The sequence below is a fragment of the Callorhinus ursinus genome, unplaced genomic scaffold, assembly GCF_003265705.2.
Source record: "Callorhinus ursinus isolate GAN/ISIS: 27379988/994484 unplaced genomic scaffold, GSC_fseal_2.0 scaffold45, whole genome shotgun sequence".
Lineage (NCBI taxonomy): Eukaryota > Metazoa > Chordata > Mammalia > Carnivora > Otariidae > Callorhinus > Callorhinus ursinus.
Window position 1 is genome coordinate 10,023,916 of NW_027397107.1, and position 15,985 is coordinate 10,039,900.

At 43.8% G+C, this 15,985-nt stretch overlaps 1 protein-coding gene across 13 annotated transcripts in view; it reads right to left on the reverse strand.

Moving 5' to 3' along the window:
- Positions 1–4,861, reverse strand: part of AKAP13 (A-kinase anchoring protein 13) — a 317,159-nt gene extending 312,298 nt beyond the window's left edge. For 9 of the 13 annotated variants that reach the window (XM_025893079.2, XM_025893078.2, XM_073882276.1 and 6 more), the window contains exon 1: positions 4,668–4,860. The gene's annotated coding sequence lies outside the window, so the exon portion shown is untranslated. Of the gene's footprint in view, positions 1–4,667 lie in introns of all 13 variants that reach the window. The other 4 variants (XM_025893070.2, XM_025893069.2, XM_073882272.1 and 1 more) reach the window with 1 other exon arrangement.
- Positions 4,862–15,985: the final 11,124 nt, after the last annotated feature.

A 15,985-nucleotide genomic window follows, 5' to 3' on the forward strand; every position in this document is an offset into this window, starting at 1 on the left:
TAGGTAAGACACAGAGTAGAACATCTGGCACAGATGAGGCACACTCCCGATTTGAGTAAACCAATTAAAAACATTATTTTAGAAAATGAGTCAGTAAACATCAGACAACTACACTAGCTTCTTTTGTACTCTTGAAATATTCTGACATTCTTTGTTCGCTGTTTATTGTGGTTTAACCTGACTTCAAGAATTGGCATCGACCATCAGTTCCTGTGATTTCACAGTTACTTGGGTCTAACAGCAAGCACTGTGAACTAAAATTTCTTTAGAGTTTAGAAAAATACTCCATGACAAATGTTATAAAAGGAAAACTGAAAAGAGCCAAAGTAAAACCTACCAGTTTTCCCAAGCAAGGAGAATGACAATAATTACAACATATTTTAATTATCTTTTATTAAAAAAAAAAAAACCAACATAGTAGGATGTTTTCCTCTTTTCAACTAGGATTTGAATTTTATCCAAACCAGTAGCCAACCAATAAAGTTACAAAATGGTATAGCATTTATATAGTATTCTACCTTATTTCTCGCAACAGTAGTATGTAATAGATGATTAATATTAAGTTTGTTTTTAGTTTACAAGGATCTTATGTTTGAGACAGATGAAGTGGCTTGCTCAAGGACACACGGTCAATAAATGGCAAAGTTTGGATGTGAAGTCAGACATGTGGCTCCATATCATGTTTTTTTTTTCAGTAGAGATCACCATCATAGAATCATCTTGGGTTCTACGAAATTCTTCACATAACTCCTACATGCTTTTCCCTAACTTGCCATCTTTAGTTGTCTAAAAGACAAATCAGTTACAGTGTGACATACCTACTTAATTCCTAACCATTCAGGAATAACTGGCCATTTTGGATGGTAGAGGCTATGGCCAAATATGGGCTTATGATATTATCAGAAGTGAAAATTCAAAAGCATGGTTTCCAAAAGAAGAGCCTAGAGTGACATAAATGGTTAATTCCTCACACTTCTTCCTTTTCCCCACCCCAATACCCACATCACAGAAACACACTGATATCCACCTTTGCCAGGCTCCTAACACAGCTCTGAAGAGGTAAAAAAGGAAAGCACACTATTGTTCCACATAAATAGTACCAGGTTGTCCATCCTCCCAGCAAGGGCTAACAAAATGGGTTATCTATTCATCTTCTATTTATTATGTCCCCATCAACCCGTAGGTGGACTTCAAGACCATAAATGGGAGGACATATGAAGGAAATGAAATTCCTTCCACTAACATCCTCCCCCTCTCTCCTCATTTACAGCGGTAAGACAAGCTGACAATGACTCAGGAGCACTGCTTCCAAATGGACCCCTGTCCCCATCAGTAATAACCAAGTCTGTTCAAGTGCACTTAAGTATTAAGTTTAAAAGAAAAGATTATCAAAAAGTCCAAGTTTATTCATCTAGCTTTGTCAGGTATGTTTTTTCTTCAATCTGTGAGTCTGATCAGATAAAATTTTTGAAGGTTTACTATAACCCTCCATGTCTAACTTTTTACCCTCATTTTATAAGAAAACTAATGGAAAGATGAGATTCAATATATAGAAATGTCCTGATTACAGGTTCTAGAATATATCTATTCCATTTGGTACTGTGAATAGTGTAAACTGAACTGGTAAAACAGATTTAAATCACTGCTTCCTTCCGCAAATGGTGGCACCTTCCAAGGTGTTATCTTGAAGGGGAAGTGAGCAATTTGCTAACACAGCTGAATTGTGCTCACACTGTGTTAACCCCCAGTCCAGTTCCATCTTACATGAGTTTGAAAAATGTAGTCATAATCCCTATCAATTATTTTTCAAGACTGAAGTAAAATAAGGTACAAAAGCTGGAACTGACTAAATAACTTGGATATCCTATTACAAGTGTTGAAAACAATCCATCTCTCACCATTTCCTAAACACCATAAATGCACAGTCATACCCTACCAAGCTACTCTGCAAATTCTACTCAAACACCTGTTAAGGTCAATGAGAAGATAAGTTTCTATTAACATTCAGTTCAACTAGCTCCTTAAAAAAAAAAAAAATGCATTCAACTAAAGACAATTCTCAGAAGGATTCCTTCTTTATGAAAGAAATAGCTCAGAATAACTCAGAAGCATCAGACTTTTAAAATTGCTTCAAATCACATAAAAAGGTATCAAAATTATCATCATTACAGCTACCAAGTAATAGGCACCTACTTAATGTCTGGCACACTGTTAAGTACCTCACATAGTTTCAGTTATTCCAAAGAACCCTGCAAAGTATGTTACTACACCTTTTGGTAGGACACAGAGGCTCTGAGGGACTAAGTGACCTGCTCAAGGCTCACAACTAGTCAATGGAAGAGTAGGGATCAGAACTCAAATGTACCTAGCTACAAAAAAAATGTGTATTCTTCAAAACTGTGCTACCTCCCCATTTCACAACAGAAGAACCTAGGCAGAGATGTGAAATGATTTGTCCAGCAGTCTTATTTCATCAGAAAAGGGAGAAAACTTCTAAATGAGAACCACATTTTGAAAATCCATTGGGCACTATTTAAACTTCACTTCTTTTCAAGGAGTAATTAACAGATTAAAAAAAAGAGGTTTGAAATCCTTTTTAGTAAACTAAATTTCATCACAGATCTGCCAAGTGAGCTGTCATTTGGGGCAAGTGCCCAGAGTTAGTGGTTCTATGCGCACTATCACTAGCTTAGTACAAAGCACTTCACCCATTTCAAACACATACTGCACACCTGCACTGTGTTAAGAATCCTTCCTGACAAAGAGGGGACAAAACTAAGAAATAAGGCCCATCACAGCCCTTAAAGAGTTAACAGACTAGAGGAGGAGTCCATTTATACTACATATACAGTTATCATTAGGCAAATAGATGAAGTGTGTGAGAAATCCTAAAACAAATGTATAACATGGTATAACAGCTCAGAGAAGAAAAGGAACTGGCCTACTTGTCAGTTTTAAGTTGTGTTTGTTTACATTATGTCCCTCCCTGACAACCCTTGTAACCTCTGCCAACCTCCATCCACACAACCGTCCCATGTAGGTATGCACAACTAGGAAGAAAAGCTGTAAGAGCAAAAACTGTGACTCCTAAAAGTGACCTTGTTGCTGTAGTTTAAAAGTACAATGCTTAAGCCATAAAGACATTTTTCTTTAGCCTCATCAGGTGAAGAAAGTTGGTTTTTCAAAGCAAAACAAGGCCAACCGAACCAGAAAAACCCAGGAACACTTCCCCACATTACTCACTTCCGATGAGAAATCAATCCAACTGACACACAGAGTATTTCTCAAATTTTTCTTTTTAATTTAGCAGATGGCAATGGGATATAAAAACGGGTATTAACACATTCTGGTCATTCTGTTCCACTACCCACCTGACAGACACTTAAACTAGTTCCACGTGGGGGACTTAAACATCATAAACCAAATGAACCAAATTCAGTAGAATCGAAGCCCAAACCTGACAAGGCTTGTATTTAATGCAGGCTGCAAATCTCCCAAGAGACCAAGGAATACAGGAACTAGAACAGTGATTTATCTCAGCTGATCATAACTCCTTTACAAACTCGCAAACAATCATCTTTCAAAAACTGCACGCAGCATTTGTTCTGATCTGGACAATCCCAACAGTTTAGAAAAACAGAGTAAGATGCTTCTTCAGAAAACAAAGGGGGGGGGTGTACTGAATAAGAAAAAAAGGCACACTGCTTTTTCCTTTAGTTGTATATGCCTGAGGCAATAAACTCCCAAAATAAATTCACCCAGGAGTGTAAAAGCTGAGAACACCAAAATATTGCTCAATCCAACTTTCATTGTGAATTCCTCAGTTCACAGTAACATTTAAAAACTTAAATGTGATGAAATCATTTTGCTGTAAAAACTACGTATTTCCAAAAAACAAAATGTAAAAAACCTGTCTATCCTATCTTCTGGGGAAGAAAAATTGAGGGTTTGCCCCATTTAAAAAAAAAAAAAACCCTTCTCATATTGGTTGACTTTAGAAAAAAAAAATATATAGTGTAAGAAAGTTAGCCAAAAAAAAAAAAAATGTTTTTTTGTTTGGTCTCAAAGTATGGCTGCACTTGAACTCGGTGGAGAGCTGAGTCCGCTGCACAGTCCCAGCGCGGGTCCCCTCCGCCGGCGCGGCCCCGACCCGCGCGGCCCGGGAGCGGGCGCAGAAGGCGCCCCCCGAAGGCGGGCGCGGCCCGGAGTGTTTACCGTCCGCATCGGCCCGGGGGAGCCGCTCCCTCGCGTCCGCAGCACTTGTTCACGGAGCCCGGCAACAGGAGGGACCGCGAAGGGGCCGCGGCTCCCGGCGCCGGGGGAACCGGCCTCGCTCGAGGGGAGCCCCGCGGCCGCGCCCCCCCGCCCCCGGAGCGGCGGCGGCCCCGAAACCGGGCTGCGGGAGTGGGGAGGCGCGCCGCAGCCCGCGAGCAGACAATGAGCGAGGGGGTGACGCGGGGGGAGGAGGGGATCGGGGGCGTCCCCCACCGCCCCTTCATCCCTCGCCCGCCCCCTCCTAGCCCCGCGGCCCCGCCCCCCTCCCGGCTCCGGTCCCGGCCGCGGCCCCGAGGAGCGGCCGCAGGGGGAGAGGCCCGCGCGCCTCGCCCGCGACCCCTCCCCAAATCACAAAACTTCCCCCAACTCCGCCAACTAAGTTGCGCTCTCACCGTGCGGCGCCCGGGGCTCCCCCGCGGGCCCAGCCGGAGCAGCTCCGCACCTTCGCCGCCGAGAAGGACAATAGGCAGCCGCTCAACCGGCGGCGGCGACAGCTTGACGCAGCGGCGGCCGAGGCGACGAGCGGGCACAGCGGTCTCAGCGGAGCCCAGGAGCTTCACCGCGGCTGCTCCGGCTCCGCGCTGGCCCTCCACACAGCTCCAGCGCGCCCGCGCATGCGCCACAAGCCGCTCGGGCATGGGCGGGGCACCTGGGGAGGGCGGTAACGCCTACGAGCCCTCCCGTGAGTAAGCGCGGAGCCAGGGGCCGCGAGCTGGGATTGCTCTGCAGAGCTGCCCATCAAGCTCCAGGAGACCAATAGGAAGGCACCTGGGCGGTGCGTTCAGGTTGCTAAGGGAGCCTGAGGTTGCCCGCCGCGGCAAAGTGACCTGAGTTGGGTGGCCTGCGGAGGCTTCTCTGGAAAATGCCCACCCACCCTCTTCTCTCCGCCCTGTCTCCGGAAACCGCCCTGCCTCTGTGTGCCGGTGCTTACCTGACTGTAACAGTTACCACACGGACTGAAATGATTTACTCTTTCCACTTGGAATCACAAAGTGGGGCTTAGTCTTCTGTGGGTCAGTGCCTCTGAGCGTCATTGTTAGATATTCAACAAGTGTTTTAGATGGATGGACCATTGGATACAAGGATGGCTCTCTGGCGGCATCAAGGTTTTGACAAGGCATTCCGTGAACTTTTGGCTACTCGATCACAATCTTCCAGTTGCAAAGGACCTCAGAAATCATCTGGTGGCTTTTGAGAAATGAAGTGTGGTCCATTGGTTCGAAGAAACTTCTTCATTTTGATAGGTGTGTGTCTGTGTGTTTCAGTGTGTATTTCACTGTGTATTAGGAGGAAAATGCCTATCACATCAGACCATTATTTCATTGATGTTATTTCTTAGATCAAATAGAAAGCTATTAAAAAGTGAATCTAACTAAAGAAAAATATTAAGTAAAAAATGACACTTTATATGAAGTTCAAGAACATGCAAATTGATAGTGATTGAAGTAAAAACAGTGGTTACCTAGGGGTAGAAGGATTATTGACTGAGAAGGAGCAGGAGAGGGGCTGGAAGTGTTCTGTATTTTGATCTAGACAGTGGACGCTTAAGATTAAATGCACTTCGCACAGTTTACACATATATTTTTTATTTCCATTTAAAAAATACTGATATAGGATATGGCAAAAGGAAGAAAGAAGGAAAGAGAGAAAGGAAGGAAGAATAAAAAAGGAAAGAAAGGAACAGAAAGAAAGAAAGAAAACATAACATGACTCTTTGAAAACCCTAATCCAGGCAAGCTCTCTGCCAGGGACTGAATACCTGAGAGAGGGGTATTGTGAATACTTACTATATCAGTCACTTCCACTGTGGGGTGGCCTTAAATCTTAGAAATGCTCCTAGCCTTGAGCTGAAATTTGCTTCCCTGTAAGTGGACCTGGTTCTCACATATATTTTCCTAGTTCACTCTCACAGAATGAAAAACATTCCCAGTGCATCACGTGAAATTATTTTCCAGCCATCTCATCGTCCTGACCACCTTCCTCAACACTCACTTTATTCTGTCCTTGCCAATATTTGAAAGGCGGCATGGAGAAAGGAGTCTCCTAGATCCTAGACCAGACTCTGCCACAAAGGAGCCCACCATGAACAGGCCATTCCTCAAGAGCCTTAGTCTCCTGTAAACAAGGGAGCTAACCCAGAATATCACTTAGACTGTCATATGTGATAATCCCAGGGTCTTCTCCTAGAGCCTGACTGCTCCATTACAAAGGCATCAGCAAATAAATGTTACCAGGTCATCTTTCTGGTGACTGCTGACAACATCATTCCCTGCTCCCTGCCTCAGCAGGATTTACACCTTTCCGGTGGGCTGCATGCTGCATCCAGTGGTCTCGAGCCCAGCACTCTTCAAAACTTACTGTGCTACAAAATCACCTGGGCGATTTTGTTAAATGTGGATTCGGACACAGTAGGTCTGGGGTGGGATCTGGAATTCTCCCTATCTAACAAGCTCCCAGGTGATACTGATACTGCTGGTCTGGGACCCTACTCTGAGAAGCAAGGGTCTTCTCTAAATTTTCTAGACAGCTGAGCTCTGCGTCTTCTTTGGGAAGCCCTAAGGAAACATCCTTGCCTGCCCTATCTAAAATAACCCATCCTCGGGCGCCTGAGTGGCTCAGATGGTTAAGCGTCTGCCTTCAGCTCAGGTCATGATCCCAGGGTCCCAGGGTTCTGGGATCGAGTCCCGCATCAGGCTCCCTGCTCCTTGGGAGCCTGCTTCTCCCTCTGCCTCTCTCTCTCTCTCTCTCTCTCTTTCTCTCTCTCTCTCTCTCTGTGTCTCTCGTGAATAAATAAATAAAATCTTTAAAAAAATAAAATAAAATAACCCATCCTCCACTAGTCCCTCTCAGTCATATGACTCAAATTGTTCCATGGCATTTACCCCAGTCTGAAAAGAGCTTATTTGTGTGCTTATTACCTCTCTCCCCCCACTATCGTGTAAGCTCCCTGAAGTCTGTTTGTTTAACCCCCTCTCTCTTGCATCTATCATAGTGCCTGTGGGTACAGGAAGAACTCAAAAGGTCTGCATGAGTGAATTTGTACCAACCGAGCTACTGTGAGGGGTCCTCAAACTGAGTGTCCCCGATACTAAAGATTTGTTCTTCCAAAGTACAGCAAATATCTCCATCCAGTGTGCCCCATTTCACCAGAAAGTGATGTGGGGTTTAGTGATTTCCTCACTTTCCTTGAGTAACTTTATAAGCCAAGACAGATGCCAGGGCCTTATCAAGCACTGAGAGGATTCTATATCTCCGTACTATCTGTCCAGTTGACTTACATCTCTTGTTAACTTTATTTTTTTAAAGATTTTACTGGGGCACCTGGGTGGCTCAGTTGTTGAGCGGCTGCCTTAGGCTCGGGTCATGATCCCAGAGTCCTGGGGTCGGGCTCCCTGCTCGGCGGGAAGCCTGCTTCTCCCTCTCCCACTCCGCCTGCTTGTGTTCCTGCTCTCGCTGTCTCTCTCTCTCTCTCTGTCAAATAAATATTTTGTTTATTTATTTGTCAGAGAGAGAGAGAGCACAATGTATTTTGCATTCTTTTTATCATACTAAGACTTCAAAATAATCCAGTGTGTATGTGACACTTACAGCACAGCGAAGTTCAGATTTGCCACGTTTCAAATGCTCAAAAGCCACACATATGGCTGGTGGCTATTGTCGCAGACAGTACAGTTCAGATTGATTAATTCACATGTAGAGTCTCCATCTGGGATTTTGTTCTAAACCACAACATGTGGCTGGAGCCATAATTCCCTCACTGTACCTCTTTCACTTGTATTCCCTCATTTATTTCGCACAACGCTGGGCTGGCGCTATTATCCCCCTTTTAAAAGTCAGTCAGGCTTAGAGAAAACTAAGTAATTTGTTCCAAATCACATAGCTAGTGACTGGCACAGCTTATCTTCCAAGGGTTGAAAACTAAGAAAAAGTTACTAAATCCAATTTAGAATGGCACACTTGGGTTCTCTCACATGCCCCCCTCCCCATCTCCATTTAGAATTGTAAGGGGTCAGCCTATCAACGGAGTGGGTGCTTGGGAAAGAGCTGTTTAAGCAACTGATCCCTTGTTCAGAATATATGCCTATCACACATTTCAAAAATTCTGCAGGCACAGCTGGTGCAACCCCTCTGGAAAACAGTATGGAGGTTCCTCAAACAGTTGAAAATAGAGCTACCATACGATCCAGCAATTGCACTACTGGGTATTTACCACAAAGATACAAATGTAGGGATCCGAAGGGGTACGTGCACCCCAATGTTTATAGCAGCAATGTCCACAATAGCCAAAGTGTGGAAAGAGCCAAGATGTCCATCGACAGATGAATGGATAAAGAAGATGTGGTATATATACCCAATGGAATATTATGCAGCCATCAAAAGGAATGATATCTTGCCATTTGCAACGACGTGGATGGAACTGGAGGGTGTTATGCTGAGTGAAATAAGTCAATCAGAGAAAGACATGTATCATATGACCTCACTGATATGAGGAATTCTTAATCTCAGAAAACAAACTGAGGGTTGCTGGAGTGGTGGGGGGTGGGAGGGATTGGGTGGCTGGGTCATAGACATTGGGGAGGGTATGTGCTATGGTGAGCGCTGTGAATTGTACAAGACTGATGAATCACGGATCTGTACTTCTGAAACAAATAATGCAATATATGTTAAGAAAAAAAAAGAAGAGGATAGCAGGAGGGGAAGAATGAAGGGGAGTAAGTCGGAGGGGGAGACGAACCATGAGAGACGATGGACTCTGAAAAACAAACTGAGGGTTCTAGAGGGGAGGGGGGGTGGGAGGATGGGTTAGCCTGGTGATGGGTATTAAAGAGGGCACATTCTGCGTGGAGCACTGGGTGTTATGCACAAACAATGAATCATGGAACACTACATCAAAAACTAATGATGTATGGTGATTAACATAACAATAAAAAATTATTTTAAAAAATTCTGCAGGCAGAAACTAACCAATGTTGAAAAAAACAGAACAGTTACATGTTGAATTACAGATAAATGCGTAGCAAATGGCATTTATCATTACGATTATTGCCACCTTAGACAGTATTAACATTTTTAGGGACCTTGATGTGCATTCATTGCAAATAGTCCTCTAAAAAGGTCTTGCTGGTTTACATCCTGGCTCTTAGGGCGTCAGAGTGCCTTGCCTCTCTGACTTAAGTTCTTCTTGTATTAGGAAGACCTGGACTTCGGGCGCCTGGCTGGCTCAGTGGGTGGGAACATGCGACTCTCGATCTCAGGGTCATGAGTTTGAGCCCCATGTTAGGTGTAGAGATTATTTAAATAAATAAACAGGAGGGAAGGAAGGAAAGAAGGAAGGAAGGAAGAAAGGAAGAAAGACCAGGGTTTTAGAAGCAGCCAGGGCTGGTTTTAAATCCTGGATGCTCAAATTCTTTGTAAAGTGATCACTCCTACCCAATAGCCACACAATGGCAAATTCATAAAACAATATGTGCATAACCCTTAGCACTTGGCCTGGCACAGAGTGCTCTGCCAGCTAAATACCTTCTCCACTTCTCCCTCTACAGACAATGACAGTCCAGAAGTAGATCTGATGACGCAAAAAAAAAAAAAAAGTGCTATTAGGGAAATTCGGGGAAACACGTACCCCACCACAATTATAATAGAAAGTTTCCAGCAAAAAGTACATATTGTCACGCATTAACCTCTCCAATAGATGTGGCAGCCACCTAATCTGCCCCGAAGAGTTTCCCAGCCTTTAATTAATACATGCCAGATGCCCTGCTTAGTGATAGAACAATTTATTTAATTTCTGAAACCTTGCTTTTCTCCATAATGACACTTCCAATAATAGATTTGCTTAAAGGCTGCTCATGGGTTCAAGTTAAGCTTCTAAAGTCATTACATTTCCAGTGATAGAAGAGTTAGGGGCCATGGGGCTGATGCAAGGGACAGAATCACTAAAGCCTCGGGGTTAAGGGACCACCCTGGCCTCAAAAGAAGTTATGGCCGTATTTCTCAGTCTGGAGTCAACGGGATTTAATTTTAGGGATCTCATAGGGTCCAGAGACTCCCTCCTCATCGCTGGAAAGGAAAACCAGAGTCACTTTTTGGGATAACCTTATTTTGATTCAGTTAGGTGTGGTTTGGTGTTTACTTTGAACATGGTTCCAGTTTGGTGAAGGTGGAGACTGTTATTCTGATTCCAGAGAGATTTATGGGCTGGCTCAAGAACCACACATTTCATCCTATTGCTTTTCTCTTTATGCCCAGCCTTTTCCAGTTTATTCAGCTGCTCTCATAATTATCCCCAATTATTTATAATGGTAGGCTTTTGAAGCTGGTGTTGGAGAAACATCATGTTTTTTGAGCCCTTAAACAGCATTTAGTAGAAATGGAGGCCAGCAACTCATGTGAAGCCCAAACATGGGTTTGCTTGGGCAGATTTTTTTTTATTTTGTTTTCATCTTTAATATAATATCTTCCCTCAAATTACATGGAGTTTGCAATATTAAAAGAGAAATTTTCATTTGCACACAACTGTTAAGAGTAACTACAGTTTCAGTATAGCTTCAACCAGCTTTCCTTCTTTTTTTTTAATAGAACAAAAATACCACTTGTACCCTTCATGTTTTTAGGTCTTAACGGCATATAGATTCCCAGATACCAAAGTACTTCAGGGAAAAGCGGGGCAATTCACTATGATTGAGTTAGACCCTTCTTTTCTTCCCTACTTTTTATTATCCAATATAGAGTTCATAGTCAAACTTCACCAGTTGTCCTCATAAGACAACAAGTGCTTATTTTTTTTCATGGAGGACCTGATCAAGGCTCATGCTTTGCATTTATTAATAATGACTCTTTAGACAGACTCCTTTAATTTATTTTTTTAAAGATTTTATTTATTTATTTGACGGAGAGATAGAGAGCACAAGTAGGCAGAATGGCAGGCAGAGGGAAAGGGAGAAGCAGGCTCTCCGCTGAGCAGGGAGCCAGACGTGGGGCTTGATCCCAGGACCCTGGGATCATGACCTGAGCCGAAGGCAGCCGCTTAACCGACTGAGCCACCCAGGCGCCCCTAGACTCCTCTAATTTAGAAAGATTTTCTTTTTTTTTTTTTTTTGGCTTTTGCTTTCTGCCTTAGATGACCTTGACTTATTTGACCTTATTTAGGTTGTTTTTTAATTTATTGCACAATCTAAATTTTGTGTTATTGGCCCTCCTTGGTAGAATCAGGTTAATTGGGGGGGGGCAAGAATACTATCTAAGTGATGTTATATCCTTATTGCATTCCATCACAGAGGTCTGTTTGGCTCATTTTAACTGATTTCTTTTAAAATGCTACCCTTCTTGAGGAGTAAGTTGGAGGGGGAGAAGAACCAAGAGAGACGATGGACTCTGAAAAACAAACTGAGGGTTCTAGAGGGGAGGGGGGTGGGGGGATGGGTTAGCCTGGTGATGGGTATTAAAGAGGGCACGTTCTGCGTGGAGCACTGGGTGTTATGCACAAACAATGAATCATGGAACACTACATGAAGAACCAATGATGTAATGTATGGTGATTAACATAACAATAAAAAACTTTAAAAAAAGAAAAAATAAATAAATAAAATGCTACCCTTCTTGAGGGGTGCCTGGCCGGCTCAGTTGGAAGAGCATTTGACTCTTAATCTCAGGATCATGAGGTTGAGCACCACACTGGGTATAGAGATTACTTAAATAAATAAAATTTTAAAAAATAAAGTGCTACCCTTGAAAACACTAGTTTCTGGAACTATTCCTTAGAAAAAGCATTGTCTGTTTAAGGGAATAGAAGAAATACTTTATATTATATATCCCTGTCCTCTTGAGGATTCACTGTGCATACTTCCAGTATATACTAAGACTCTGAGAAATCCTGCGTTAAAAAAACTGTTCAGCTTTGTATAGTCCTATATTTATCAAACTTATTTGATCATGAAACCGATTTCTCTTGGAAAATGCACTAATATCTTACATCATGCTAAGGATTCATTTTGAGAAACAATGCCTGAATCCATTCCATTCATCTTCCAGAAAGAACAGTCTAGGTATAGTTGATTCGAAGCATCGTTCCCTATCTATGCACTGTTATGGACAGAATGTTTGTGCCCCCTTAAACCTGTATGTTGAAGCCCTAAGTCCCAGTGTGATGATACGAGGAGGTAGGGCTTTGGGAGGTAATTAGGTTTAGATGGGGTCATGAGGATGGAGCCCCCATGATGGGAGTTGTGCCCCAATAAGAAGAGGAGACACCAGAGCATCCTCTCTCTGCTATGTGAGGATACAGTGAAAAGGGTCATCTGCTAGCCAGGAAGTGGATCCTCACAAAGAACCAAATCTTCTAGCTCCTTGATCTTGGACTTTCAAGCCACCAGAAGTACAAAAATGAATGTCTGTTTTTTAAGTCACCCAGTCAGTGAGATTTTGTTATAGCCGCCTGAGCTGATGGATACACCCACACTGTCAACATTTCAGAGTCAAGAGAGGAAAACAGATGCTTCAGGAATCTCATCTCCAGCCTCATGTGGTCACTCTTGTGAGATTTCAACCTGCATTCCCACCGGCCGCAAGCACCTCTTCACCTGGATAGTCTGCTGAACCATGGAACTCAGTTCCAAACGGGAGATCTTCTCTCCCTCCTTTGCTCTGATTCTTGCTTTCCCACCCGCTCAGTTCTACCCAGTCATTTCTAACAGTCTGTTCTGCCTTTTCTTCGTTCTGCCACAATCACTTTCACAAACCAAGGCTTGTGTTTCCTTTCCTGCTTTTCTCGTGTTCATTTAACCAACCTTTGACCAGGTGATTTCGATCATTCTCCCACCTCATCACCACTCCCCCACCGCCACCAGCTTCCCTGCCTCTAAAACCTCCCAACCAGTCCATATTTCTCTCTGCTACAGAATGATTTTCCTAGAGTAGGCCCTCCCTGTCCCTTCCCTGCTCAAAAAACTTCAATGGCTCCCCGCTGCTTACTGAATACTACTAACCACCATAGCAGGGAATCCAAAAGTAATTGACTTGCGTTGTCCACTTGCACAAAAATGACATTAAACTTCTTCTCTCCCTAAACCCCAATCCCTGCGCAAAGCCTCTAACTTCCTGCATGTTAAACAGGTAGGTCTTCCACTTCCAAGAACATCGGATCCGAGTGCCCAGTCTTTGGCTGGCCACTTTTCCTAGGAAGACTTTCACCATCTAACCCTCCTGCTTAATAGCATTTATTTCAGTCTTCTCCGGAATTTTATAATTTGTGCTTTCTGTTTTACATCTTTAGTCCTTATCCTCTGCCTTCAAGCTTGCCCAAGTTTCTCCTATCCTCAAAATAAATAAATAAAGCTGCTGACCCAGATACATGCATAAGACATTGTGCCATCTCCGTTCTGTCCTTCACCATCATGTTTTTGAGCCTCGCAGCCACTCATTCTACCTCCGCGTCATCTGCCTTCAGCTTCATTTAGGTAAAATCGGCACGCAAGAACTATATCCATTTCTAAGTGCACAACCCGACGAGTGAATGAGAGAATATAGATGAAGCCCTTGGAGAACATTACCTGGCACCCAGCAAGAATGTGACAAATGTGGGCTCTTATTGCTTTAACCACGTGAATGACTGCCAGGTCTTTATCAAGAGCTCAAGGCACCTTATCTAGTATTTAAGGCACTAATTCTCCTTTACTGACTGCCTGGGGGACGCCCAGTACCTTAAACATATATGTCCAGAAACAGCATCTTTGTATTCATTAAGACTCTTTTGGTTCACTGGCTCAAGAAAAAAATAAAAAGGAAGATTTAAGTCTGGAGATAGATTTCCAGCAAATGATCCAAAGGTACCATTAGGAATCTGTCTCTCTCCACCACCTTCTTTGTCTCTGCCCATCTCCCTCTCTTGGCTCGGCTCTCCTCTGTCTTGGTTTCTTTCTCTGAAAGCTCTTCTGTCATAGTGACAATATAACCACGAGAAGCTCCAGGCCCCTATTTTATCAGCTTTGTACCCCCAATGAAATGAGAGTTTCTGAACCCCAATACTTTCATCAAATGTCTCAGGGCTGTCTTTCATTGGCCAGACTTCGATCACATGTCCATCTCTGAATCAACAGTGGTGATGCCATGGCACCGCAGGGAGGTCGTCGAAGAAGACTTAGCTCCCCATAATCCTCATCATCTTCCCATTTTTGATGATATCTCAATCTGACAAATTGCTGTGCAAACACAGCTTAAAATTCCACCATCCCCCCATTATATTAGCATTCATAAGCAATAGCATAGGAAATTTATGGACTCAGCCCTCATTGCCTGGGAGACGAAATGTTCTCATTAGTTTTACCTGGGTCACATGTCCTCCCGTTGAACCAAAGATGGTGTTGGTTACACCTGAGCCACGTGAATTCGGAGTGTGGGAAGGGGTGTGTGTTGAGAGGGAAACTGACGTACAGTGGCCAGAAGCAGGTGGGATGGACGCTGGGAAGGCGAAATTAACAGACGCCTATCTTAATCACCTTCCCTCCCAAATTCATTCTTTTTCCCATGTTCCGTCCTTCACTAAAGGTCACCATTTGGGCTGAAACCTGCAAGTCACCTCTGGCACCTCCCTCTGCCCTGCCCCAAAGATCCAGACTGATGCCAAGTCCTTCTGACTCTCTAGATTCACACACCCAGAACATGTCCTCTGGTTTCTTCTCTCTTGTCGCCATTGATGTGGTTGTCTCTACACCTAATCCCCTCCCACTGCATCTCTGCGGGCTAATTCCACAAAGCTGAAAAGCCGGCTCAAGCACACCACCTCCATGAAGCTCCCAGTCTGGGAAGAGTCAGATTAGTCACCATCTCGCAGAAAGGTAGTTCTGGGTCTCACTTCTTTTTGGGAGCCGCTTTCACCAATGTGTCAGTGTATCTCTAACCCAAGACCTTTAGAGCTTAGGAAGCCTTGGAAACAGGTACGGGCTGCAGGCTGGCCTTCACTCCCCGCCCCTTGCTCTCCTCTAGCCATACATCCACTTCCCGCCACACAAAGCAAGCACCTGGCAAATGCCAAAACTGCTTACATGTGGGAACCCACTCATCCAGAACTGGGCCTTTAAGAGAATGTTTTTAAAATATCACATCTCTGTCCCAATTTGTGAAACTTCATTGAAGTTTTTTTTTTTTTAAAGATTTTACTTATTATTTGACAGAGAAAGCGAGAGAGGGAACACAAGCAGGGGGAGGGGGAGAGGGAGAAGCAGGCTTCCCACAGAGCCCCCCGATGCGGGGCTCGATCCCAGGACCCTGGATCATGACCTGACCCGAAGGCAGACGCCCAACGACTGAGCCACCCAGGCGCCCCAATTCATTGAAGTTTATGAAAGAACTATTTGATTTTGTTTTCTTTCCCCCTTTCTGGCTTCAATTTGGATTTGATGGGTCTCCATCACATTAGCTTGAGGAGGCCCTTTGTTAAGGCACTTAAATGTTGACCTACAGACCCCAACGGGTGTATAATTCCCAACTGAGCAATGACTGGAGTTTTGGCCTCTGCGTGCATTGGGGACAAATCTTGTGACACAGGACACTGTTTAGCTGGGGTGATTTTGGCTGGTGTCTTGGGGTATGTATCAGGTCTGTTCGGAAATCTGGTTTATTCTCTTTGTTTTTCTCTTGAAGATCCTTGTCTCTCTCTTTTCATTTTTAGTACAACACTACTTCCTGATTTTCTACGTTAAGTATTCAGTGATGG